Raw genomic sequence first — 22,920 nt, 5'->3', positions numbered from 1 at the left:
AGTGCATTGGTTTTCGGGCAGTGTAGGGGGTATTGCTGGCGTGGTGTTTCAGGGTTTAGGGCAGTGGTGTTCAGGCAGTGTAGAGGGTCTTGCTGGTTGTGGTGTTTCAGGGTTCAGGGCAGTGCAGAGGTGTTCAGGCAATGTAGGGGGTCTTGCTGGGAGTGGTGTTTCAGGGTTTAGGGCAGTGCAGTGTTCAGGCAGTGTAGGGGGTCGTGCAGGGGGTGGTGTTTTAGGGTTTAGGGCAGTGCAGTGGTGTTCAGGCAGTGTAGGGGGTCGTGCAGGGGGGTGGTGTTTTAGGGTTTAGGGCAGTGCAGTGGTGTTCGGGCAGTGTAGGGGGTTGTGCTGGGGGTGGTGTTTCAGAGTTTAGGGTAGTGCAGTGGTGTTCGGGCAGTTTTGGGGGTCGTGCTGGGGGTGGTGTTTCAGGTTTTAGGGCAGTGCAGTGGTGTTCGGGCAGTGTAGGGGGTCGTGCTGGGGGTGGTGTTTCAGGGTTTAGGGCAGTGCAGTGGTGTTCGTGCAGTGTAGGGGGTTGTGGTGGGGGTGGTGTTTCAGGGTTTAGGGCAGTGCATTGGTGTGCGGGCAGTGTAGGGGGTCGTGCTGGGGCTAGTGTTTCAGGGTTTAGGGCAGTACAGTGGTGTTCGGGCAGTGTAGGGGTTCGTGCTGGTGTTTCAGGGTTTAGGGCAGGGCAGTGGTGTTCAGGCAGTGTAGGAGGACATACTGGGGGTGGTGTTTCAGGGTTTAGGGCAGAGCAGTGGTGTTCAGGCAGTGTGGGGGTCGTGCTGGCGGTGGTGTTTCAGGAATTAGGGCAGTGCAGTGGTGTTCTGGCAGTGTTGGGGGACGTGCTGGGGGTGGTGTTTTAGGGTTTAGGGCAGAGCAGTGGTGTTTGAGCAGTGTAGGAGGTAACCCTGGGAGTGTTTTTTCAGGGTTTAGGGCAGTGCAGTGGTGTTCGGGCATTATAGGGGGACGTGCAGGGGGTGGTGTTTCAGGGTTTAGGGCAGTGCAGTGGTGTTCGGGCAGTGTAGGGGGTCATGCAGGGGGTGGTGTTTCAGAGTTTAGGGAAATGCATTGGTTTTCGGGCAGTGTAGGGGGTCTTGCTGGGGTGGTGTTTCAGGGTTTAGGGCAGTGGTGTTCAGGCAGTGTAGAGGGTCTTGCTGGGGGTGGTGTTTCAGGGTTTAGGGCAGTGCAGTGGTGTTCAGGCAGTGTAGGGGGTCGTGCAGGGGGGTGGTGTTTTAGGGTTTAGGGCCATGCAGTGGTGTTCAAGCAGTGTGAGGGGTCATGCTGGGGGTGGTGTTTCAGAGTTTAGGGAAATGTATTGCTTTTCAGGCAGTGTAGGGGGTCTTGCTGGGGTGGTGTTTCAGGGTTTAGGGCAGTGGTGTTCAGGCAGTGTAGAGGGTCTTGCTGGTTGTGGTGTTTCAGGGTTCAGGGCAGTGCAGAGGTGTTCGGGCAATGTAGGGGGTCTTGCTGGGAGTGGTGTTTCAGGGTTTAGGGCAGTGCAGTGGTGTTCAGGCAGTGTAGGGGGTCATGCAGGGGGGTGGTGTTTTAGGGTTTAGGGCAGTGCAGTGGTGTTCGGGCAGTGTAGGGGGTTGTGCTGGTGGTGGTGTTTCAGAGTTTAGGGCAGTGCAGTGGTGTTAGGGCAGTGTAGGGGGTCGTGCTGGGGCTGGTGTTTCACGGTTTAGGGTCGTGCAGTGGTGTTCGGGCAGTGTGAGGGGTCGTGTTGGGACTGGTGTTTCAGGGTTTAGGGCAGTGGTGTTCAGGCAGTGTAGAGGGTCATGCTGGGGGTGGTGTTTCAGGGTTCAGGACAGTGCAGAGGTGTTCGGGCAATGTAGGGCGTCTTGCTGGGCGTGGTGTTTCAGGGTTTAGGGCAGTGCAGTGGTGTTCAGGCAGTGTAGGGGGTCGTGCAGGGGGGTGGTGTTTTAGGGTTTAGGGCAGTGCAGTGGTGTTCAGGCAGTGTAGGGGGTTGTGCTGGGGGTGGTGTTTCAGAGTTTAGGGTAGTGCAGTGGTGTTAGGGCAGTGTAGGGGGTCGTGCTGGGGCTGGTGTTTCAGGGTTTAGGGTCGTGCAGTGGTGTTCGGGCAGTGTGAGGGGTCATGCTGGGGCTGGTGTTTTAGGGTTAGGGCAGTGCAGTGGTGTTTGGGCAGTGTAGGGGGTCGTGCTGGGGCTGGTGTTTTATGGTTTGGGGTAGTGCAGTGGTGTTCGGGCAGTGTTGAGGGTCATGCTGGGGGTGGTGTTTTAGGGTAGTGCAGTGGTGTTCCGGTAGTGTAGGGTGTGCAGGGGGTGGTGTTTTAGGGTTTAGGGCAGTAAAGTGGTGTTCGGGCAGCGTGGGGGGTCGTGCTGGGGGTAGTGTTTTAGGGTTTAGGGCAGTGCAGTGGTGTTCAGGCAGTGTAGGGGGTCGTGCTGGGGTGGTGTTTCAGGGTTTAGTGCAGTGCAGTGGTGTTCGGGCAGTGTAGGGGGTCGTGCTTGGGGTGGTGTTTCAGGGTTTAGGGCAGTGCAGTGGTGTTCGGGCAGTGTAGGGGGTCATGCTGGGGCTGGTATTTCAGGGTTTTAGGGCAGTGCAGTGGTGTTCGGGCAGTGTAGGGGGTCGTGGTGGGCCTGGTGTTTCAGGGTTTAGGGCCATGGAGTGGTGTTCGGGCAGTGTGAGGGGTCGTGCTGCGGCTGGTGTTTTAGGGTTAGGACAGTGCAGTGGTGTTCGGTAGGCCTGGGCAAAAATTTTGTTCCGTTCGCGGAAATTGCGATAATTTGACATTTTCGCGTTCCGCGGAGAGCGCGAAAATGTCAAAATTTCCGCTTTCCGCAGCTTGGCGATAATTTGTTTCTTGCTCGCGCTGTAAAATAATACATTCTCGCGCGCGCGCGATCGCCTTACCTGAATCCCTGCGTTCGCCGACAAGTTTTCTTGATCCGGTCGCGTTCTCCATGAGATGTTGGATTGTTTTTAGCCATTTGCGCTGTCTCGCGACAGTTCGCGCTCGCAGTGACGTCATGCGTCGCGCGATCACGTCTTTCTTCTCGCGATCATGCACCGCGAGACAACTCAAAACAAGATGGCTGCGCCCCGCGAGCAACCACATGGGTAAGTTGGCGACCCGCAACCATGCATAAAATCTCACGAACATGCGGGGAAAAAAAATCCGCATCTTCGCGATATTTCCGCTTGTTTGCGATAATTTTAAACATTTTCGCGATAATTTGCTAAAGTGGATTTTGCAAATTCCACCCACCCCTAGTGTTCGGGCAGTGTAGGGGGTCATGCTGGTCTTTCAGGGTTTAGGGCAGAGCAGTGGTGTTTGGGCAGTGTAGGGGGTCATCCTGGGAGTGGTGTTTCAGGGTTTAGGGCAGTGCAGTGGTGTTCGGGCAGTGTAGGGGGTTGTGCAGGGGGTGGTGTTTCAGGGTTTAGGGCAGTGCAGTGGTGTTTGGGCAGTGTAGGGGGTCATGCAGGGGTGGTGTTTCAGAGTTTAGGGCAGTGCAGTGGTTTTCGGGCAGCATAGGGTGTCTTGCTGGGGTGGTATTTAACCCCTTCCATGCCCATGACGGAACGGTTCCGTCATGAGCATCGGTTGCGCTGTGCTCATGACGGAACCGTTCCGTCATGGCCCCGCCCGCGCTCGAACCCTTCAGCACCGCGGGGGAATTCCCGCAGCGCTGAAGGGGTTAAGGGGTTAGGGCTGTGGTGTTCAGGCAGTGTAAGGGGTTTTGCTGGGGGTGGTGTTTCAGGGTTCAGGGCAGTGCAGAGGTGTTCGGGCAGTGTAGGGGATCTTGCTGGGGATGGTGTTTCAGGGTTTAGGGCAGTGCAGAGGTGTTCGGGCAGTGTAGGGGATCTTGCTGGGGATGGTGTTTCAGGGTTTAGGGCAATGCAGTGGTGTTCGGGCAGTGTAGGGGGTCATGCAGGGGGGTGGTGTTTCAGGGTTTAGGGCAGTGCAGTGGTTTTTGGGCAGTGTAGGGGGTCGTGCTGGAGGTGGTGTTTCAGGGTTTAGGGCAGTGCAGTGGTGTTCGGGCAGTGTAGGGGATCGTGCTGGGGGTGGTGTTTCAGGCTTTAGGGCAGAGCAGTGGTGTTCAGGCAGTGTAGGGGGTCATGCTGGGGGTGGTGTTTCAGGAATTAGGGCAGTGCAGTGGTGTTCTGGCAGTGTGGGGGGACGTGCTGAGGGTGGTGTTTTAGGGTTTAGGGCAGAGCAGTGGTGTTTGAGCAGTGTAGGGGGTAATCCTGGGAGTGGTGTTTCATGGTTTAGGGGAGTGCAGTGGTGTTCGGGCAGTGTAGGGGGTCGTGCTGGGGCTGGTGTTTCATGGTTTAGGGCAGTGCAGTGGTGTTCGGACAGTGTAGGAGGTCGTGCTGGGGGTGGTATTTCAGGGTTTAGGGAAGTGCAGTGGTGTGCGGTTAGTGTAGGGGGTCGTGCTGGGGGTGGTGTTTAAGGGTTTAGGGCAGTGCAGTGGTGTGCGGGCAGTGTATGGGGTCGTGCTGGGGCTGTTTTTTCAGGGTTTAGGGCAGTGCAGTGGTGTTCAGGCAGTGTAGGGGTCGTGCTGATGTTTCAGGTTTTAGGGCAGAGCATTGGTGTTTGGGCAGTGTAGGTGGTCATCCTGGGAGTGCTGTTTCAGGGTTAAGGGCAGTGCAGTGGTGTTCGGGCAGTGTAGGGGGTCGTGCAGGGGTGGTGTTTCAGGGCTTAAGGCAGTGCAGTGGTGTTCAGGCAGTGTAGGGGGTTGTGCAGGGGGTGGTGTTTCAGGGTTTAGGGCAGTGCAGTGGTTTTCAGCCAGTGTAGGGTGTCTTGCTGGGGTGGTGTTTAAGGGTTTAGGGCAGAGGTCTTCAGGCAGCGTAAGGGGTTTTGCTGGGGTGGTGTTTCAGGGTTCAGGGTAGTGCAGAGGTGTTCGGGCAGTGTAGGGGATCTTGCTGGGGATGGTGTTTCAGGGTTTAGGGCAGTGCAGTGGTGTTCGGGCAGTGTAGGGGGTCATGCTGGGTGTGGTGTTTAAGGGTTCAGGGCAGTGCAGAGGTGTTCGGGCAGTGTAGGGGGTCTTGCTGGGGGTGGTGTTTCAGGGTTAAGGGCAGTGCAGTGGTGTTCGGGCAGTGTAGTGGGTCGTGTTGGGGGTGGTGTTTCAGGGTTTAGGGCAGTGCAGTGGTGTTTGGGCAGTGTAGGGGGTCATGCTGGGGCTGGTGTTTCAGGGTTTAGGGCAGTGCAGTGGTGTTCGGGCAGTGTAGGGGGTCGTGGTGGGGCTGGTGTTTCAGGGTTTAGGGCAGTGCAGTGGTGTTCGGGCAGTGTGAGGGGTCGTGCTGGGACTGGTGTTTCAGGGTTTAGGGCAGTGCAGTGGTGATCGGTCAGTGTAGGGGGTCGTGCTGGGGCTAGTGTTTCAGGGTTTAGGGCAGTGCAGTGGAGTTCGGGCAGTGTAGGGGGTCATGCTGGGACTGGTGTTTCAGGGTTTAGGGCAGAGCAGTGGTGTTCGGGCAGTGTAGGGGGTCGTGGTGGGGCTGGTTTTTCAGGGTTTAGGGCCGTGCAGTGGTGTTCGGGCAGTGTTGAGGGTCATGCTGGGGGTGGTGTTTTAGGGTAGTGCAGTGGTGTTCCGGTAGTGTAGGGTGTCGTGCAGTGGGTGGTGTTTTAGGGTTTAGGGCAGTGAAGTGGTGTTAAGGCAGTGTGGGGGGTCATGCTGGGGGTGGTGTTTCAGGGTTTATGGCAGTGCAGTGGTGTTCGCGCAGTGTAGGGGGTCATGCTGGGAGTGGTGTTTCAGGGTTTAGGGCAGTGCAGTGGTGTTCGGGCAATGTAGGGGGTCTTGCAGGGGGTGGCATTTCAGTGTTTAGGGCAGTGGTGCAGTGGTGTTCGGGCAGTGTTGAGGGTCTTGCAGGGGGTGGCGTTTCATGGTTTAGGGCAGTGGTGTTCAGGCAGTGTAGGGGGTCTTGCTGGAGGTGGCGTTTCAGAGTTTGGGGCAGTGGTGTTCAGGCAGTGTAGGGGTCTTGCTGAGGGTGGCGTTTCAGTGTTTAGGGCAGTGCAGTGGTGTTTGGGCAGTGTAGGAGGTCGTGCCGGGGTGGTGTTTCAGGGTTCAGGGCAGTGCAGTGGTGTTCGGGCAGTGTAGGGGGTTATGCTGGGGCTGGTGTTTCAGGGTTTAGGGCAGTGCAGTGGTGTTCGGGCAATGTAGGGTTCATGCTGGGGCTGGTGTTTCAGGGTTTAGGGCAGTGCAGTGGAGTTCGGGCAGTGTAGGGGGTCGTGCTGGGACTGGTGTTTCAGGGTTTAGGGCAGAGCAGTGGTGTTCGGGCAGTGTAGGGGGTCCTGCTGGGGCTGACGTTTCAGCGTTTAGGGCAGTGGTGTTTGGGCAGTTTAGGGGGTCTTGCAGGGGGTGGTGTTTTAGGGTAGTGCAGTGGTGTTCCGGTAGTGTAGGGTGTCGTGCAGTGGGTGGTGTTTTAGGGTTTAGGGCAGTGAAGTGGTGTTCAGGCAGTGTGGGGGGTCATGCTGGGAGTGGTGTTTCAGGGTTTAGGGCAGTGCAGTGGTGTTCGGGCAATGTAGGGGGTCTTGCAGGGGGTGGCATTTCAGGGTTTAGGGCAGTGGTACAGTGGTGTTCGGGCAGTGTTGAGGGTCTTGCAGGGGGTGGCGTTTCAGGGTTTAGGGCAGTGGTGTTCGGGCAGTGTAGGGGGTCTGGCTGGAGGTGGCGTTTCAGAGTTTGGGGCAGTGGTGTTCAGGCAGTGTAAGGGGTCTTGCTGGGGATGGCAATTCAGTGTTTAGGGCAGTGCAGTGGTGTTTGGGCAGTGTAGGAGATGGTGCCGGGGTGGTGTTTCAGGGTTCAGGGCAGTGCCATGGTGTTCGGGCAGTGTAGGGGGTTATGCTGGGGCTGGTGTTTCAGGGTTTTGGTCAGTGCAGTGGTGTTCGGGCAATGTAGGGGTCATGCTGGGGCTGGTGTTTCAGGGTTTAGGGCAGTGCAGTGGAGTTCGGGCAGTGTAGGGGGTCGTGCTGGGACTGGTGTTTCAGGGTTTAGGGCAGAGCAGTGGTGTTCGGGCAGTGTAGGGGGTCGTGCTGGGGCTGACGTTTCAGCGTTTAGGGCAGTGGTGTTCGGGCAGTGTAGGGGGTCTTGCAGGGGGTGGTGTTTCCGGGTTTAGGGCAGTGCAGTGGTGTTCAGGCTGTTTAGGGGGTCGTGCTGGGGGTGGTGTTTCAGGTTTTAGGGCAGTGCAGTGGTGTTCGGGCAGTGTAGGGGGTCGTGCTGGGGGTGGTGTTTCAGGGTTTAGGGCAGTGCAGTGGTGTGCGGGTAGTGTAGGGGGTCATGCAGTGGGTGGTGTTTCAGGGTTTAGGGCAGTGCAGTGGTGTTCGTGCAGTGTTGGGGGTGGTGTTTCAGGGTTTAGGGCAGTGCATTGGTGTGCGGGCAGTGTAGGGGGTCGTGCTGGGGCTAGTGTTTCAGGGTTTAGGGCAGTACAGTGGTGTTCGGGCAGTGTAGGGGTTTGTGCTGGTGTTTCAGGGTTTAGGGCAGGGCAGTGGTGTTCAGGCAGTGTAGGAGGACATACTGGGGGTGGTGTTTCAGGGTTTAGGGCAGAGCAGTGGTGTTCAGGCAGTGTAGGGGGTCATGCTGGCGGTGGTGTTTCAGGAATTAGGGCAGTGCAGTGGTGTTCTGGCAGTGTAGGGGGACGTGCTGGGGGTGGTGTTTTAGGGTTTAGGGCAGAGCAGTGGTGTTTGAGCAGTATAGGGGGTCATGCAGGGGGTGGTGTTTCAGAGTTTAGGGAAATGCATTGGTTTTCGGGCAGTGTATGGGGTCTTGCTGGGGTGGTGTTTCAGGGTTTAGGGCAGTGGTATTCAGGCAGTGTAGAGGGTCTTGCTGGGGGTGGTGTTTCAGGGTTTAGGGCAGAGCAGTGGTGTTCGGGCAGTGTAGGGGGTCGTGCTGGGGCTGACGTTTCAGCGTTTAGGGCAGTGGTGTTCGGGCAGTGTAGGGGGTCTTGCAGGGGTGGTGTTTCAGGGTTTAGGGCAGTGCAGTGGTGTTCGGGCAGTTTAGGGGGTCGTGCTGGGGGTGGTGTTTCAGGTTTTAGGGCAGTGCAGTGGTGTTCGGGCAGTGTAGGGGGTCGTGCTGGGGGTGGTGTTTCAGGGTTTAGGGCAGTGCAGTGGTATGCGGGTAGTGTAGGGGGTCATGCAGTGGGTGGTGTTTCAGGGTTTAGGGCAGTGCAGTGTTGTTCGTGCAGTGTAGGGGGTTGTGTTGAGGGTTGGTGTTTCAGCGTTTAGGGCAGTGCATTGGTGTGTGGGCAGTGTAGGGGGTCGTGCTGGGGTAGTGTTTCAGGGTTTAGGGCAGTACAGTGGTGTTTGGGCAGTGTAGGGGTTCGTGCTGGTGTTTCAGGGTTTAGGGCAGGGCAGTGGTGTTCAGGCAGTGTAGGAGGACATACTGGGGGTGGTGTTTCAGGGTTTAGGGCAGAGCAGTGGTGTTCAGGCAGTGTAGGGGGTCGTGCTGGCGGTGGTGTTTCAGGAATTAGGGCAGTGCAGTGGTGTTCTGGCAGTGTAGGGGGACGTGCTAGGGTGGTGTTTTAGGGTTTAGGGCAGAGCAGTGGTGTTTGAGCAGTGTAGGAGGTAATCCTGGGACTGGTTTTTCAGGGTTTAGGGCAGTGCAGTGGTGTTCAGGCATTGTAGGGGGACGTGCAGGGGGTGGTGTTACAGGTTTAGGGCAGTGCAGTGGTGTTCGGGCAGTGTAGGGGGTCATGCAGGGGGTGGTGTTTCAGAGTTTAGGGAAATGCATTGGTTTTCGGGCAGTGTAGGGGGTCTTGCTGGGGTGGTGTTTCAGGGCTTAGGGCAGTGGTGTTCAGGCAGTGTAGAAGGTCTTGCTGGGGGTGGTGTTTCAGGGTTCAGGGCAGTGCAGAGGTGTTCGGGCAATGTAGGGGGTCTTGCTGGGAGTGGTGTTTCAGGGTTTAGGGCAGTGCAGTGGTGTTCAGGCAGTGTAGGGGGTCATGCAGGGGGTGGTGTTTCAGGGTTTAGGGCACTGCAGTGGTGTTCGGGCAGTGTAGGGGGTTGTGCTGGGGGTGGTGTTTCAGAGTTTAGGGCAGTGCAGTGGTGTTAGGGCAGTGTAGGGGGTCGTGCTGGGGCTGGTCTTTCAGGGTTTAGGGTCGTGCAGTGGTGTTCGGGCAGTGCGAGGGGTCATGCTGGGGCTGGTGTTTTAGGGTTAGGGCAGTGCAGTGGTGTTCGGGCAGTGTAGGGGGTCGTGCTGGGGCTGGTGTTTTATGGTTTAGGGTAGTGCAGTGGTGTTCGGGCAGTGTTGAGGGTCTTGCAGGGGGTGGCGTTTCATGGTTTAGGACAGTGGTGTTCGGGCAGTGTAGGGGGTCTTGCTGGAGGTGGCGTTTCAGAGTTTGGGGCAGTGGTGTTCAGGCAGTGTAGGGGGTGTTGCTGGGGGTGGCGTTTCAGTGTTTAGGGCAGTGCAGTGGTGTTTGGGCAGTGTAGGAGGTCGTGCCGGGGTGGTGTTTCAGGGTTCAGGGCAGTGCAGTGGTGTTCGGGCAGTGTAGGGGGTCATGCTGGGGCTGGTGTTTCAGGGTTTAGGGCAGTGCAGTGGTGTTCGGGCAATGTAGGGTTCATGCTGGGGCTGGTGTTTCAGGGTTTAGGGCAGGGCAGTGGTGATCGGGCTGTGTAGGGGGTGGTGCTGGGGCTAGTGTTTCAGGGTTTAGGGCAGCACAGTGGAGTTCGGGCAGTGTATGGGGTCGTGCTGGGACTGGTGTTTCAGGGTTTAGGGCAGTGGTGTTCGGGCCGTGTAGGGGGTCTTGCAGGGGGTGGTGTTTCAGGGTTTAGGGCAGTGCAGTGGTGTTCGGGCAGTTTTGGGGGTCGTGCTGGGGTGGTGTTTCAGGGTTTAGGGCAGTGGTGTTCAGGCAGTGTAGAGGGTCTTGCTGGGGGTGGTGTTTCAGGGTTCAGGGCAGTGCAGAGGTGTTCGGGCAATGTAGGGGGTCTTGCTGGGAGTGGTGTTTCAGGGTTTAGGGCAGTGCAGTGGTGTTCAAGCAGAGTGAGGGGTCATGCTGGGGTTGATGTTTTAGGGTTCAGGGTAGTGCACTGCTGTTCAGGCAGTGTAGGGTGTCATGCTGGGGGTAATGTTTTAGGGTTTAGGGCAGTGCAGTGGTGTTTGGGCAGTGTAGGAGGTCGTGCCGGGGTGGTGTTTCAGGGTTCAGGGCAGTGCAGCGGTGTTCGGGCAGTGTAGGGGGTCATGCTGGGGCTGGTGTTTCAGGGTTTAGGGCAGTGCAGTGGTGTTCGGGCAATGTAGGGTTCATGCTGGGGCTGGTGTTTCAGGGTTTAGGGCAAGGCAGTGGTGATCGGGCTGTGTAGGGGGTCGTGCTGGGGCTAGTGTTTCAGGGTTTAGGGCAGTGCAGTGGAGTTCGGGCAGAGTAGGGGGTCGTGTTGGGACTGGTGTTTCAGGGTTTAGGGCAGTGGTGTTCGGGCAGTGTAGGGGGTCTTGCAGGGGGTGGTGTTTCAGGGTTTAGGGCAGTGCAGTGGTGTTCTGGAAGTTTTGGGGGTCGTGCTGGGCGTGGTGTTTCAGGTTTTAGGGCAGTGCATTGGTGTTCGGGCAGTGTAGGGGGTCGTGCTGGGGGTGGTGTTTAGGGGTTTAGGGCAGTGCAGTGGTGTTCGTGCAGTGTAGGGGGTTGTGTTGGGGGTGGTGTTTCAGGGTTTAGGGCAGTGCATTGGTGTGCGGGCAGTGTAGGGGGTCGTGCTGGGGCTAGTGTTTCAGGGTTTAGGGCAGTACAGTGGTGTTCGGGCAGTGTAGGGGTTCGTGCTGGTGTTTCAGGGTTTAGGGCAGGGCAGTGGTGTTCAGGCAGTGTAGGAGGACATACTGGGGGTGGTGTTTCAAGGTTTAGGGCAGAGCAGTGGTGTTCAGGCAGTGTAGGGGGTCGTGCTGGCGGTGGTGTTTCAGGAATTAGGGCAGTGCAGTGGTGTTCTGGCATTATAGGGGGACGTGCAGGGGGTGGTGTTTCAGGGTTTAGGGCAGTGCAGTGGTGTTCGGGCAGTGTAGGAGGTCATGCAGGGGGTGGTGTTTCAGAGTTTAGGGAAATGCATTGGTTTTCGGGCAGTGTAGGGGGTCTTGCTGGGGTGGTGTTTCAGGGTTTAGGGCAGTGGTGTTCAGGCAGTGTAGAGGGTCTTGCTGGGGGTGGTGTTTCAGGGTTTAGGGCAGTGCAGTGGTGTTCAGGCAGTGTAGGGGGTCGTGCAGGGGGGTGGTGTTTTAGGGTTTAGGGCCATGCAGTGGTGTTCAAGCAGTGTGAGGGGTCATGCTGGGGTTGATGTTTTAGGGTTCAGGGTAGTGCACTGCTGTTCAGGCAGTGTAGGGTGTCATGCTGGGGGTAATGTTTTAGGGTTTAGGGCAGTGCAGTGGTGTTTGGGCAGTGTAGGAGGTCGTGCCGGGGTGGTGTTTCAGGGTTCAGGGCAGAGCAGTGGTGTTCGGGCAGTGTAGGGGGTCATGCTGGGGCTAGTGTTTCAGGGTTTAGGGCAGGGCAGTGGTGATCGGGCTGTGTAGGGGGTCGTGCTGGGGCTAGTGTTTCAGGGTTTAGGGCAGTGCAGTGGAGTTCGGGCAGAGAAGGGGGTCGTGTTGGGACTGGTGTTTCAGGGTTTAGGGCAGTGGTGTTCGGGCAGTGTAGGGGGTCTTGCAGGGGGTGGTGTTTCAGGGTTTAGGGCAGTGCAGTGGTGTTCTGGAAGTTTTGGGGGTCGTGCTGGGGGTGGTGTTTCAGGTTTTAGGGCAGTGCATTGGTGTTCGGGCAGTGTAGGGGGTCGTGCTGGGGGTGGTGTTTAGGGGTTTAGGGCAGTGCAGTGGTGTTCGTGCAGTGTAGGGGGTTGTGTTGGGGGTGGTGTTTCAGGGTTTAGGGCAGTGCAGTGGTGTTCGGGCAATGTAGGGTTCATGCTGGGGCTGGTGTTTCAGGGTTTAGGGCAAGGCAGTGGTGATCGGGCTGTGTAGGGGGTCGTGCTGGGGCTAGTGTTTCAGGGTTTAGGGCAGTGCAGTGGAGTTCGGGCAGAGTAGGGGGTCGTGTTGGGACTGGTGTTTCAGGGTTTAGGGCAGTGGTGTTCGGGCAGTGTAGGGGGTCTTGCAGGGGGTGGTGTTTCAGGGTTTAGGGCAGTGCAGTGGTGTTCTGGAAGTTTTGGGGGTCGTGCTGGGGGTGGTGTTTCAGGTTTTAGGGCAGTGCATTGGTGTTCGGGCAGTGTAGGGGGTCGTGCTGGGGGTGGTGTTTAGGGGTTTAGGGCAGTGCAGTGGTGTTCGTGCAGTGTAGGGGGTTGTGTTGGGGGTGGTGTTTCAGGGTTTAGGGCAGTGCATTGGTGTGCGGGCAGTGTAGGGGGTCGTGCTGGGGCTAGTGTTTCAGGGTTTAGGGCAGTACAGTGGTGTTCGGGCAGTGTAGGGGTTCGTGCTGGTGTTTCAGGGTTTAGGGCAGGGCAGTGGTGTTCAGGCAGTGTAGGAGGACATACTGGGGGTGGTGTTTCAAGGTTTAGGGCAGAGCAGTGGTGTTCAGGCAGTGTAGGGGGTCGTGCTGGCGGTGGTGTTTCAGGAATTAGGGCAGTGCAGTGGTGTTCTGGCATTATAGGGGGACGTGCAGGGGGTGGTGTTTCAGGGTTTAGGGCAGTGCAGTGGTGTTCGGGCAGTGTAGGGGGTCATGCAGGGGGTGGTGTTTCAGAGTTTAGGGAAATGCATTGGTTTTCGGGCAGTGTAGGGGGTCTTGCTGGGGTGGTGTTTCAGGGTTTAGGGCAGTGGTGTTCAGGCAGTGTAGAGGGTCTTGCTGGGGGTGGTGTTTCAGGGTTTAGGGCAGTGCAGTGGTGTTCAGGCAGTGTAGGGGGTCGTGCAGGGGGGTGGTGTTTTAGGGTTTAGGGCCATGCAGTGGTGTTCAAGCAGTGTGAGGGGTCATGCTGGGGTTGATGTTTTAGGGTTCAGGGTAGTGCACTGCTGTTCAGGCAGTGTAGGGTGTCATGCTGGGGGTAATGTTTTAGGGTTTAGGGCAGTGCAGTGGTGTTTGGGCAGTGTAGGAGGTCGTGCCGGGGTGGTGTTTCAGGGTTCAGGGCAGAGCAGTGGTGTTCGGGCAGTGTAGGGGGTCATGCTGGGGCTAGTGTTTCAGGGTTTAGGGCAGGGCAGTGGTGATCGGGCTGTGTAGGGGGTCGTGCTGGGGCTAGTGTTTCAGGGTTTAGGGCAGTGCAGTGGAGTTCGGGCAGAGAAGGGGGTCGTGTTGGGACTGGTGTTTCAGGGTTTAGGGCAGTGGTGTTCGGGCAGTGTAGGGGGTCTTGCAGGGGGTGGTGTTTCAGGGTTTAGGGCAGTGCAGTGGTGTTCGGGAAGTTTTGGGGGTCGTGCTGGGGGTGGTGTTTCAGGTTTTAGGGCAGTGCATTGGTGTTCGGGCAGTGTAGGGGGTCGTGCTGGGGGTGGTGTTTCAGGGTTTAGGGCAGTGCAGTGGTGTGCGGGTAGTGTAGGGGGTCATGCAGTGGGTGGTGTTTCAGGGTTTAGGGCAGTGCAGTGGTGTTTGTGAAGTGTAGGGGGTTGTGTTGGGGGTGGTGTTTCAGGGTTTAGGGCAGTGCATTGGTGTGCGGGCAGTGTAGGGGGTCGTGCTGGGGCTAGTGTTTCAGGGTTTAGGGCAGTACAGTGGTGTTCGGGCAGTGTAGGGGTTCGTGCTGGTGTTTCAGGGTTTAGGGCAGGGCAGTGGTGTTCAGGCAGTGTAGGAGGACATACTGGGGGTGGTGTTTCAGGGTTTAGGGCAGAGCAGTGGTGTTCAGGCAGTGTAGGGGGTCGTGCTGGCGGTGGTGTTTCAGGAATTAGGGCAGTGCAGTGGTGTTCTGGCAGTGTAGGGGGACGTGCTGGGGGTGGTGTTTTAGGGTTTAGGGCAGAGCAGTGGTGTTTGAGAAGTGTAGGAGGTAATCCTGGGAGTGGTTTTTCAGGGTTTAGGGCAGTGCAGAGGTGTTCGGGCATTATAGGGGGACGTGCAGGGGGTGGTGTTTCAGGGTTTAGGGCAGTGCAGTGGTGTTCTGGCAGTGTAGGGGGACGTGCTGGGGGTGGTGTTTTAGGGTTTAGGGCAAAGCAGTGGTGTTTGAGAAGTGTAGGAGGTAATCCTGGGAGTGGTTTTTCAGGGTTTAGGGCAGTGCAGTGGTGTTCGGGCATTATAGGGGGACGTGCAGGGGGTGGTGTTTCAGGGTTTAGGGCAGTGCAGTGGTGTTTGGGCAGTGTAGGGGGTCATGCAGGGGGTGGTGTTTCAGAGTTTAGGGAAATGCATTGGTTTTCGGGCAGTGTAGGGGGTCTTGCTGGGGTGGTGTTTCAGGGTTTAGGGCAGTGGTGTTCAGGCAGTGTAGAGGGTCTTGCTGGTTGTGGTGTTTCAGGGTTCAGGGCAGTGCAGAGGTGTTCGGGCAATGTAGGGGGTCTTGCTGGGAGTGGTGTTTCAGGGTTTAGGGCAGTGCAGTGTTCAGGCAGTGTAGGGGGTCGTGCAGGGGGGTGGTGTTTTAGGGTTTAGGGCAGTGCAGTGGTGTTCAGGCAGTGTAGGGGGTCGTGCAGGGGGGTGGTGTTTTAGGGTTTAGGGCAGTGCAGTGGTGTTCGGGAAGTGTAGGGGGTTGTGCTGGGGGTGGTGTTTCAGAGTTTAGGGTAGTGCAGAGGTGTTCGGGCAGTTTTGGTGGTCGTGCTGGGGGTGGTGTTTCAGGTTTTAGGGCAGTGCAGTGGTGTTCGGGCAGTGTAGGGGGTCGTGCTGGGGGTGGTGTTTCAGGGTTTAGGGCAGTGCAGTGGTGTTCGTGCAGTGTAGGGGGTTGTGGTGGGGGTGGTGTTTCAGGGTTTAGGGCAGTGCATTGGTGTGCGGGCAGTGTAGGGGGTCGTGCTGGGGCTAGTGTTTCAGGGTTTAGGGCAGTACAGTGGTGTTCGGGCAGTGTAGGGGTTCGTGCTGGTGTTTCAGGGTTTAGGGCAGGGCAGTGGTGTTCAGGCAGTGTAGGAGGACATACTGGGGGTGGTGTTTCAGGGTTTAGGGCAGAGCAGTGGTGTTTAGGCAGTGTGTGGGTCGTGCTGGCGGTGGTGTTTCAGGAATTAGGGCAGTGCAGTGGTGTTCTGGCAGTGTTGGGGGACGTGCTGGGGGTGGTGTTTTAGGGTGTAGGGCAGAGCAGTGGTGTTTGAGCAGTGTAGGAGGTAACCCTGGGAGTGTTTTTTCAGGGTTTAGGGCAGTGCAGTGGTGTTCGGGCATTATAGGGGGACGTGCAGGGGGTGGTGTTTCAGGGTTTAGGGCAGTGCAGTGGTGTTCGGGCAGTGTAGGGGGTCATGCAGGGGGTGGTGTTTCAGAGTTTAGGGAAATGCATTGGTTTTCGGGCAGTGTAGGGGGTCTTGCTGGGGTGGTGTTTCAGGGTTTAGGGCAGTGGTGTTCAGGCAGTGTAGAGGGTCTTGCTGGGGGTGGTGTTTCAGGGTTTAGGGCAGTGCAGTGGTGTTCAGGCAGTGTAGGGGGTCGTGCAGGGGGGTGGTGTTTTAGGGTTTAGGGCCATGCAGTGGTGTTCAAGCAGTGTGAGGGGTCATGCTGGGGTTGATGTTTTAGGGTTCAGGGTAGTGCACTGCTGTTCAGGCAGTGTAGGGTGTCATGCTGGGGGTAATGTTTTAGGGTTTAGGGCAGTGCAGTGGTGTTTGGGCAGTGTAGGAGGTCGTGCCGGGGTGGTGTTTCAGGGTTCAGGGCAGAGCAGTGGTGTTCGGGCAGTGTAGGGGGTCATGCTGGGGCTAGTGTTTCAGGGTTTAGGGCAGGGCAGTGGTGATTGGGCTGTGTAGGGGGTCGTGCTGGGGCTAGTGTTTCAGGGTTTAGGGCAGTGCAGTGGAGTTCGGGCAGAGAAGGGGGTCGTGTTGGGACTGGTGTTTCAGGGTTTAGGGCAGTGGTGTTCGGGCAGTGTAGGGGGTCTTGCAGGGGGTGGTGTTTCAGGGTTTAGGGCAGTGCAGTGGTGTTCGGGAAGTTTTGGGGGTCGTGCTGGGGGTGGTGTTTCAGGTTTTAGGGCAGTGCATTGGTGTTCGGGCAGTGTAGGGGGTCGTGCTGGGGGTGGTGTTTCAGGGTTTAGGGCAGTGCAGTGGTGTGCGGGTAGTGTAGGGGGTCATGCAGTGGGTGGTGTTTCAGGGTTTAGGGCAGTACAGTGGTGTTCGTGCAGCGTAGGGGGTTGTGTTGGGGGTGGTGTTTCAGGGTTTAGGGCAGTGCATTGGTGTGCGGGCAGTGTAGGGGGTCGTGCTGGGGCTAGTGTTTCAGGGTTTAGGGCAGTACAGTGGTGTTCGGGCAGTGTAGGGGTTCGTGCTGGTGTTTCAGGGTTTAGGGCAGGGCAGTGGTGTTCAGGCAGTGTAGGAGGACATACTGGGGGTGGTGTTTCAGGGTTTAGGGCAGAGCAGTGGTGTTCAGGCAGTGTAGGGGGTCGTGCTGGCGGTGGTGTTTCAGGAATTAGGGCAGTGCAGTGGTGTTCTGGCAGTGTAGGGGGACGTGCTGGGGGTGGTGTTTTAGGGTTTAGGGCAGAGCAGTGGTGTTTGAGAAGTGTAGGAGGTAATCCTGGGAGTGGTTTTTCAGGGTTTAGGGCAGTGCAGAGGTGTTCGGGCATTATAGGGGGACGTGCAGGGGGTGGTGTTTCAGGGTTTAGGGCAGTGCAGTGGTGTTCGGGCAGTGTAGGGGGTCATGCAGGGGGTGGTGTTTCAGAGTTTAGGGAAATGCATTGGTTTTCGGGCAGTGTAGGGGGTCTTGCTGGGGTGGTGTTTCAGGGTTTAGGGCAGTGGTGTTCAGGCAGTGTAGAGGGTCTTGCTGGTTGTGGTGTTTCAGGGTTCAGGGCAGTGCAGAGGTGTTCGGGCAATGTAGGGGGTCTTGCTGGGAGTGGTGTTTCAGGGTTTAGGGCAGTGCAGTGGTGTTCAGGCAGTGTAGGGGGTCATGCAGGGGGGTGGTGTTTTAGGGTTTAGGGCAGTGCAGTGGTGTTCGGGCAGTGTAGGGGGTTGTGCTGGTGGTGGTGTTTCAGAGTTTAGGGCAGTGCAGTGGTGTTAGGGCAGTGTAGGGGGTCGTGCTGGGGCTGGTGTTTCAGGGTTTAGGGCAGTGGTGTTCAGGCAGTGTAGAGGGTCTTGCTGGGGGTGGTGTTTCAGGGTTCAGGGCAGTGCAGAGGTGTTCGGGCAATGTAGGGCGTCTTGCTGGGCGTGGTGTTTCAGGGTTTAGGGCAGTGCAGTGGTGTTCAGGCAGTGTAGGGGGTCGTGCAGGGGGGTGGTGTTTTAGGGTTTAGGGCAGTGCAGTGGTGTTCAGGCAGTGTAGGGGGTTGTGCTGGGGGTGGTGTTTCAGAGTTTAGGGTAGTGCAGTGGTGTTAGGGCAGTGTAGGGGGTCGTGCTGGGGCTGGTGTTTCAGGGTTTAGGGTCATGCAGTGGTGTTCGGGCAGTGTGAGGGGTCATGCTGGGGCTGGTGTTTTAGGGTTAGGGCAGTGCAGTGGTGTTTGGGCAGTGTAGGGGGTCGTGCTGGGGCTGGTGTTTTATGGTTTGGGGTAGTGCAGTGGTGTTCGGGCAGTGTTGAGGGTCATGCTGGGGGTGGTGTTTTAGGGTAGTGCAGTGGTGTTCCGGTAGTGTAGGGTGTGCAGGGGGTGGTGTTTTAGGGTTTAGGGCAGTAACGTGGTGTTCGGGCAGTGTAGGGGGTCGTGCTGGGGTGGTGTTTCAGGGTTTAGTGCAGTGCAGTGGTGTTCGGGCAGTGTAGGGGGTCGTGCTTGGGGTGGTGTTTCAGGGTTTAGGGCAGTACAGTGGTGTTCGGGCCATATAGGGGGTCTTGCACTGGGTGGCATTTCAGGGTTTAGGGCAGTGGTGCAGTGGTGTTCGGGCAGTGTAGAGGGTCTTGCAGGGGAAGGCATTTCAGAGTTTAGGGCAGTAGTGTTCGGACAGTGCAGGGGGTGGTGCAGGGGGGTGGTGTTTCAGGGTTTAGGGTAGTGCAATGGTGTTCGGGCAGTGTAGTGGGTCGTGTTGGGGGTGGTGTTTCAGGGTTTAGGGCAGTGCAGTGGTGTTCGGGCAGTGTAGGGGGTCATGCTGGGGCTGGTGTTTCAGGGTTTTAGGGCAGTGCAGTGGTGTTCGGGCAGTGTAGGGGGTTGTGGTGGGCCTGGTGATTCAGGGTTTAGGGCCATGGAGTGGTGTTCGGGCAGTGTGAGGGGTCGTGCTGCGGCTGGTGTTTTAGGGTTAGGACAGTGCAGTGGTGTTCGGTAGGCCTGGGCAAAAATTTCGTTCCGTTCGCGGAAATTGCGATAATTTGACATTTTCACGTTCCGCGGAGAGCGCGAAAATGTCAAAATTGCCGCTTTCCGCAGCTTGGCGATAATTTGTTTCTTGCTCGCGCTGTAAAATAATACATTCTCGCGCGCGCGCGATCGCCTTACCTGAATCCCTGCGTTCGCCGACAAGTTTTCTTGATCCGGTCGCGTTCTCCATGAGATGTTGGATTGTTTTTAGCCATTTGCGCTGTCTCGCGACAGTTCGCGCTCGCAGTGACGTCATGCGTCGCGCGATCACGTCTTTCTTCTCGCGATCATGCACCGCGAGACAACTCAAAACAAGATGGCTGCGCCCCGCGAGCAACCACATGGGTAAGTTGGCGACCCGCAACCATGCAGAAAATCTCACGAACATGCGGGGAAAAAAAATCCGCATCTTCGCGATATTTCCGCTTGTTTGCGATAATTTTAAACATTTTCGCGATAATTTGCTAAAGTGGATTTTGCAAATTCCACCCACCCCTAGTGTTCGGGCAGTGTAGGGGGTCATGCTGGTCTTTCAGGGTTTAGGGCAGAGCAGTGGTGTTTGGGCAGTGTAGGGGGTCATCCTGGGAGTGGTGTTTCAGGGTTTAGGGCAGTGCAGTGGTGTTCGGGCAGTGTAGGGGGTTGTGCAGGGGGTGGTGTTTCAGGGTTTAGGGCAGTGCAGTGGTGTTTGGGCAGTGTAGGGGGTCATGCAGGGGTGGTGTTTCTGGGTTTAGGGCAGTGCAGTGGTTTTCGGGCAGCATAGGGTGTCTTGCTGGGGTGGTATTTAAGGGGTTAGGGCTGTGGTGTTCAGGCAGTGTAAGGGGTTTTGCTGGGGGTGGTGTTTCAGGGTTCAGGGCAGTGCAGAGGTGTTCGGGCAGTGTAGGGGATCTTGCTGGGGATGGTGTTTCAGGGTTTAGGGCAATGCAGTGGTGTTTGGGGAGTGTAGGGGGTCATGCAGGGGGGTGGTGTTTCAGGGTTTAGGGCAGTGCAGTGGTTTTCGGGCAGTGTAGGGGGTCGTGCTGGAGGTGGTGTTTCAGGGTTTAGGGCAGTGCAGTGGTGTTCGGGCAGTGTAGGGGATCGTGCTGGGGGTGGTGTTTCAGGCTTTAGGGCAGAGCAGTGGTGTTCAGGCAGTGTAGGGGGTCATGCTGGGGGTGGTGTTTCAGGAATTAGGGCAGTGCAGTGGTGTTCTGGCAGTGTGGGGGGACGTGCTGAGGGTGGTGTTTTAGGGTTTAGGGCAGAGCAGTGGTGTTTGAGCAGTGTAGGGGGTAATCCTGGGAGTGGTGTTTCATGGTTTAGGGGAGTGCAGTGGTGTTCGGGCAGTGTAGGGGGTCGTGCTGGGGCTGGTGTTTCATGGTTTAGGGCAGTGCAGTGGTGTTCGGACAGTGTAGGAGGTCGTGCTGGGGGTGGTATTTCAGGGTTTAGGGAAGTGCAGTGGTGTGCGGTTAGTGTAGGGGGTCGTGCTGGGGGTGGTGTTTAAGGGTTTAGGGCAGTGCAGTGGTGTGCGGGCAGTGTATGGGGTCGTGCTGGGGCTGTTGTTTCAGGGTTTAGGGCAGTGCAGTGGTGTTCAGGCAGTGTAGGGGGTCGTGCTGATGTTTCAGGTTTTAGGGCAGAGCATTGGTGTTTGGGCAGTGTAGGTGGTCATCCTGGGAGTGCTGTTTCAGGGTTAAGGGCAGTGCAGTGGTGTTCGGGCAGTGTAGGGGGTCGTGCAGGGGTGGTGTTTCAGGGCTTAAGGCAGTGCAGTGGTGTTCAGGCAGTGTAGGGGGTTGTGCAGGGGGTGGTGTTTCAGGGTTTAGGGCAGTGCAGTGGTTTTCAGCCAGCTTAGGGTGTCTTGCTGGGGTGGTGTTTAAGGGTTTAGGGCAGAGGTCTTCAGGCAGCGTAAGGGGTTTTGCTGGGGTGGTGTTTCAGGGTTCAGGGTAGTGCAGAGGTGTTCGGACAGTGTAGGGGATCTTGCTGGGGATGGTGTTTCAGGGTTTAGAGCAGTGCAGTGGTGTTCGGGCAGTGTAGGGGGTCATGCTGGGGGTGGTGTTTAAGGGTTCAGGGCAGTGCAGAGGTGTTCGGGCAGTGTAGGGGGTCTTGCTGCGGGTGGTGTTTCAGGGTTAAGGGCAGTGCAGTGGTGTTCGGGCAGTGTAGTGGGTCGTGTTGGGGGTGGTGTTTCAGGGTTTAGGGCAGTGCAGTGGTGTTCGGGCAGTGTAGGGGGTCGTGGTGGGGCTGGTGTTTCAGGGTTTAGGGCAGTGCAGTGGTGTTCGGGCAGTGTGAGGGGTCGTGCTGGGACTGGTGTTTCAGGGTTTAGGGCAGTGCAGTGGTGATCGGTCAGTGTAGGGGGTCGTGCTGGGGCTAGTGTTTCAGGGTTTAGGGCAGTGCAGTGGAGTTCGGGCAGTGTAGGGGGTCATGCTGGGACTGGTGTTTCAGGGTTTAGGGCAGAGCAGTGGTGTTCGGGCAGTGTAGGGGGTCGTGGTGGGGCTGGTTTTTCAGGGTTTAGGGCCGTGCAGTGGTGTTCAGGCAGTGTTGAGGGTCATGCTGGGGGTGGTGTTTTAGGGTAGTGCAGTGGTGTTCCGGTAGTGTAGGGTGTCGTGCAGTGGGTGGTGTTTTAGGGTTTAGGGCAGTGAAGTGGTGTTAAGGCAGTGTGGGGGGTCATGCTGGGGTGGTGTTTCAGGGTTTATGGCAGTGCAGTGTTGTTCGCGCAGTGTAGGGGGTCATGCTGGGAGTGGTGTTTCAGGGTTTAGGGCAGTGCAGTGGTGTTCGGGCAATGTAGGGGGTCTTGCAGGGGGTGGCATTTCAGCGTTTAGGGCAGTGGTGTTCGGGCAGTGTTGAGGGTCTTGCAGGGGGTGGCGTTTCATGGTTTAGGGCAGTGGTGTTCAGGCAGTGTAGGGGGTCTTGCTGGAGGTGGCGTTTCAGAGTTTGGGGCAGTGGTGTTCAGGCAGTGTGGGGGTCTTGCTGGGGGTGGCGTTTCAGTGTTTAGGGCAGTGCAGTGGTGTTTGGGCAGTGTAGGGGGTTATGCTGGGGCTGGTGTTTCAGGGTTTAGGGCAGTGCAGTGGTGTTCGGGCAATGTAGGGTTCATGCTGGGGCTGGTGTTTCAGGGTTTAGGGCAGTGCAGTGGAGTTCGGGCAGTGTAGGGGGTCGTGCTGGGACTGGTGTTTCAGGGTTTAGGGCAGAGCAGTGGAGTTCGGGCAGTGTAGGGGGTCGTGCTGGGGCTGACGTTTCAGCGTTTAGGGCAGTGGTGTTTGGGCAGTGTAGGGGGTCTTGCAGGGGGTGGTGTTTTAGGGTAGTGCAGTGGTGTTCCGGTAGTGTAGGGTGTCGTGCAGTGGGTGGTGTTTTAGGGTTTAGGGCAGTGAAGTGGTGTTCAGGCAGTGTGGGGATTCATGCTGGGAGTGGTGTTTCAGGGTTTAGGGCAGTGCAGTGGTGTTCGGGCAATGTAGGGGGTCTTGCAGGGGGTGGCATTTCAGGGTTTAGGGCAGTGGTACAGTGGTGTTCGGGCAGTGTTGAGGGTCTTGCAGGGGGTGGCGTTTCAGGGTTTAGGGCAGTGGTGTTCGGGCAGTGTAGGGGGTCTGGCTGGAGGTGGCGTTTCAGAGTTTGGGGCAGTGGTGTTCAGGCAGTGTAAGGGGTCTTGCTGGGGATGGCGTTTCAGTGTTTAGGGCAGTGCAGTGGTGTTTGGGCAGTGTAGGAGGTGGTGCCGGGGTGGTGTTTCAGGGTTCAGGGCAGTGCCATGGTGTTCGGGCAGTGTAGGGGGTTATGCTGGGGCTGGTGTTTCAGGGTTTTGGTCAGTGCAGTGGTGTTCGGGCAATGTAGGGGTCATGCTGGGGCTGGTGTTTCAGGGTTTAGGGCAGTGCAGTGGAGTTCGGGCAGTGTAGGGGGTCGTGCTGGGACTGGTGTTTCAGGGTTTAGGGCAGAGCAGTGGTGTTCGGGCAGTGTAGGGGGTCGTGCTGGGGCTGACGTTTCAGCGTTTAGGGCAGTGGTGTTTGGGCAGTGTAGGGGGTCTTGCAGGGGGTGGTGTTTTAGGGTAGTGCAGTGGTGTTCCGGTAGTGTAGGGTGTCATGCAGTGGGTGGTGTTTTAGGGTTTAGGGCAGTGAAGTGGTGTTCAGGCAGTGTGGGGGGTCATGCTGGGAGTGGTGTTTCAGGGTTTAGGGCAGTGCAGTGGTGTTCGGGCAATGTAGGGGGTCTTGCAGGGGGTGGCATTTCAGGGTTTAGGGCAGTGGTACAGTGGTGTTCGGGCAGTGTTGAGGGTCTTGCAGGGGGTGGCGTTTCAGGGTTTAGGGCAGTGGTGTTTGGGCAGTGTAGGGGGTCTGGCTGGAGGTGGCGTTTCAGAGTTTGGGGCAGTGGTGTTCAGGCAGTGTAAGGGGTCTTGCTGGGGATGGCGTTTCAGTGTTTAGGGCAGTGCAGTGGTGTTTGGGCAGTGTAGGAGGTGGTGCCGGGGTGGTGTTTCAGGGTTCAGGGCAGTGCCATGGTGTTCGGGCAGTGTAGGGGGTTATGCTGGGGCTGGTGTTTCAGGGTTTTGGTCAGTGCAGTGGTGTTCGGGCAATGTAGGGGTCATGCTGGGGCTGGTGTTTCAGGGTTTAGGGCAGTGCAGTGGAGTTCGGGCAGTGTAGGGGGTCGTGCTGGGACTGGTGTTTCAGGGTTTAGGGCAGAGCAGTGGTGTTCGGGCAGTGTAGGGGGTCGTGCTGGGGCTGACGTTTCAGCGTTTAGGGCAGTGGTGTTCGGGCAGTGTAGGGGGTCTTGCAGGGGGTGGTGTTTCCGGGTTTAGGGCAGTGCAGTGGTGTTCAGGCTGTTTAGGGGGTCGTGCTGGGGGTGGTGTTTCAGGTTTTAGGGCAGTGCAGTGGTGTTCGGGCAGTGTAGGGG

This window comes from Triturus cristatus, chromosome 1_1, assembly GCF_964204655.1.
Source record: "Triturus cristatus chromosome 1_1, aTriCri1.1, whole genome shotgun sequence".
Classification (NCBI taxonomy): domain Eukaryota; kingdom Metazoa; phylum Chordata; class Amphibia; order Caudata; family Salamandridae; genus Triturus; species Triturus cristatus.
The sequence above is the reverse complement of the archived record's forward strand: the minus strand, read 5'-3'. Positions refer to the sequence as shown.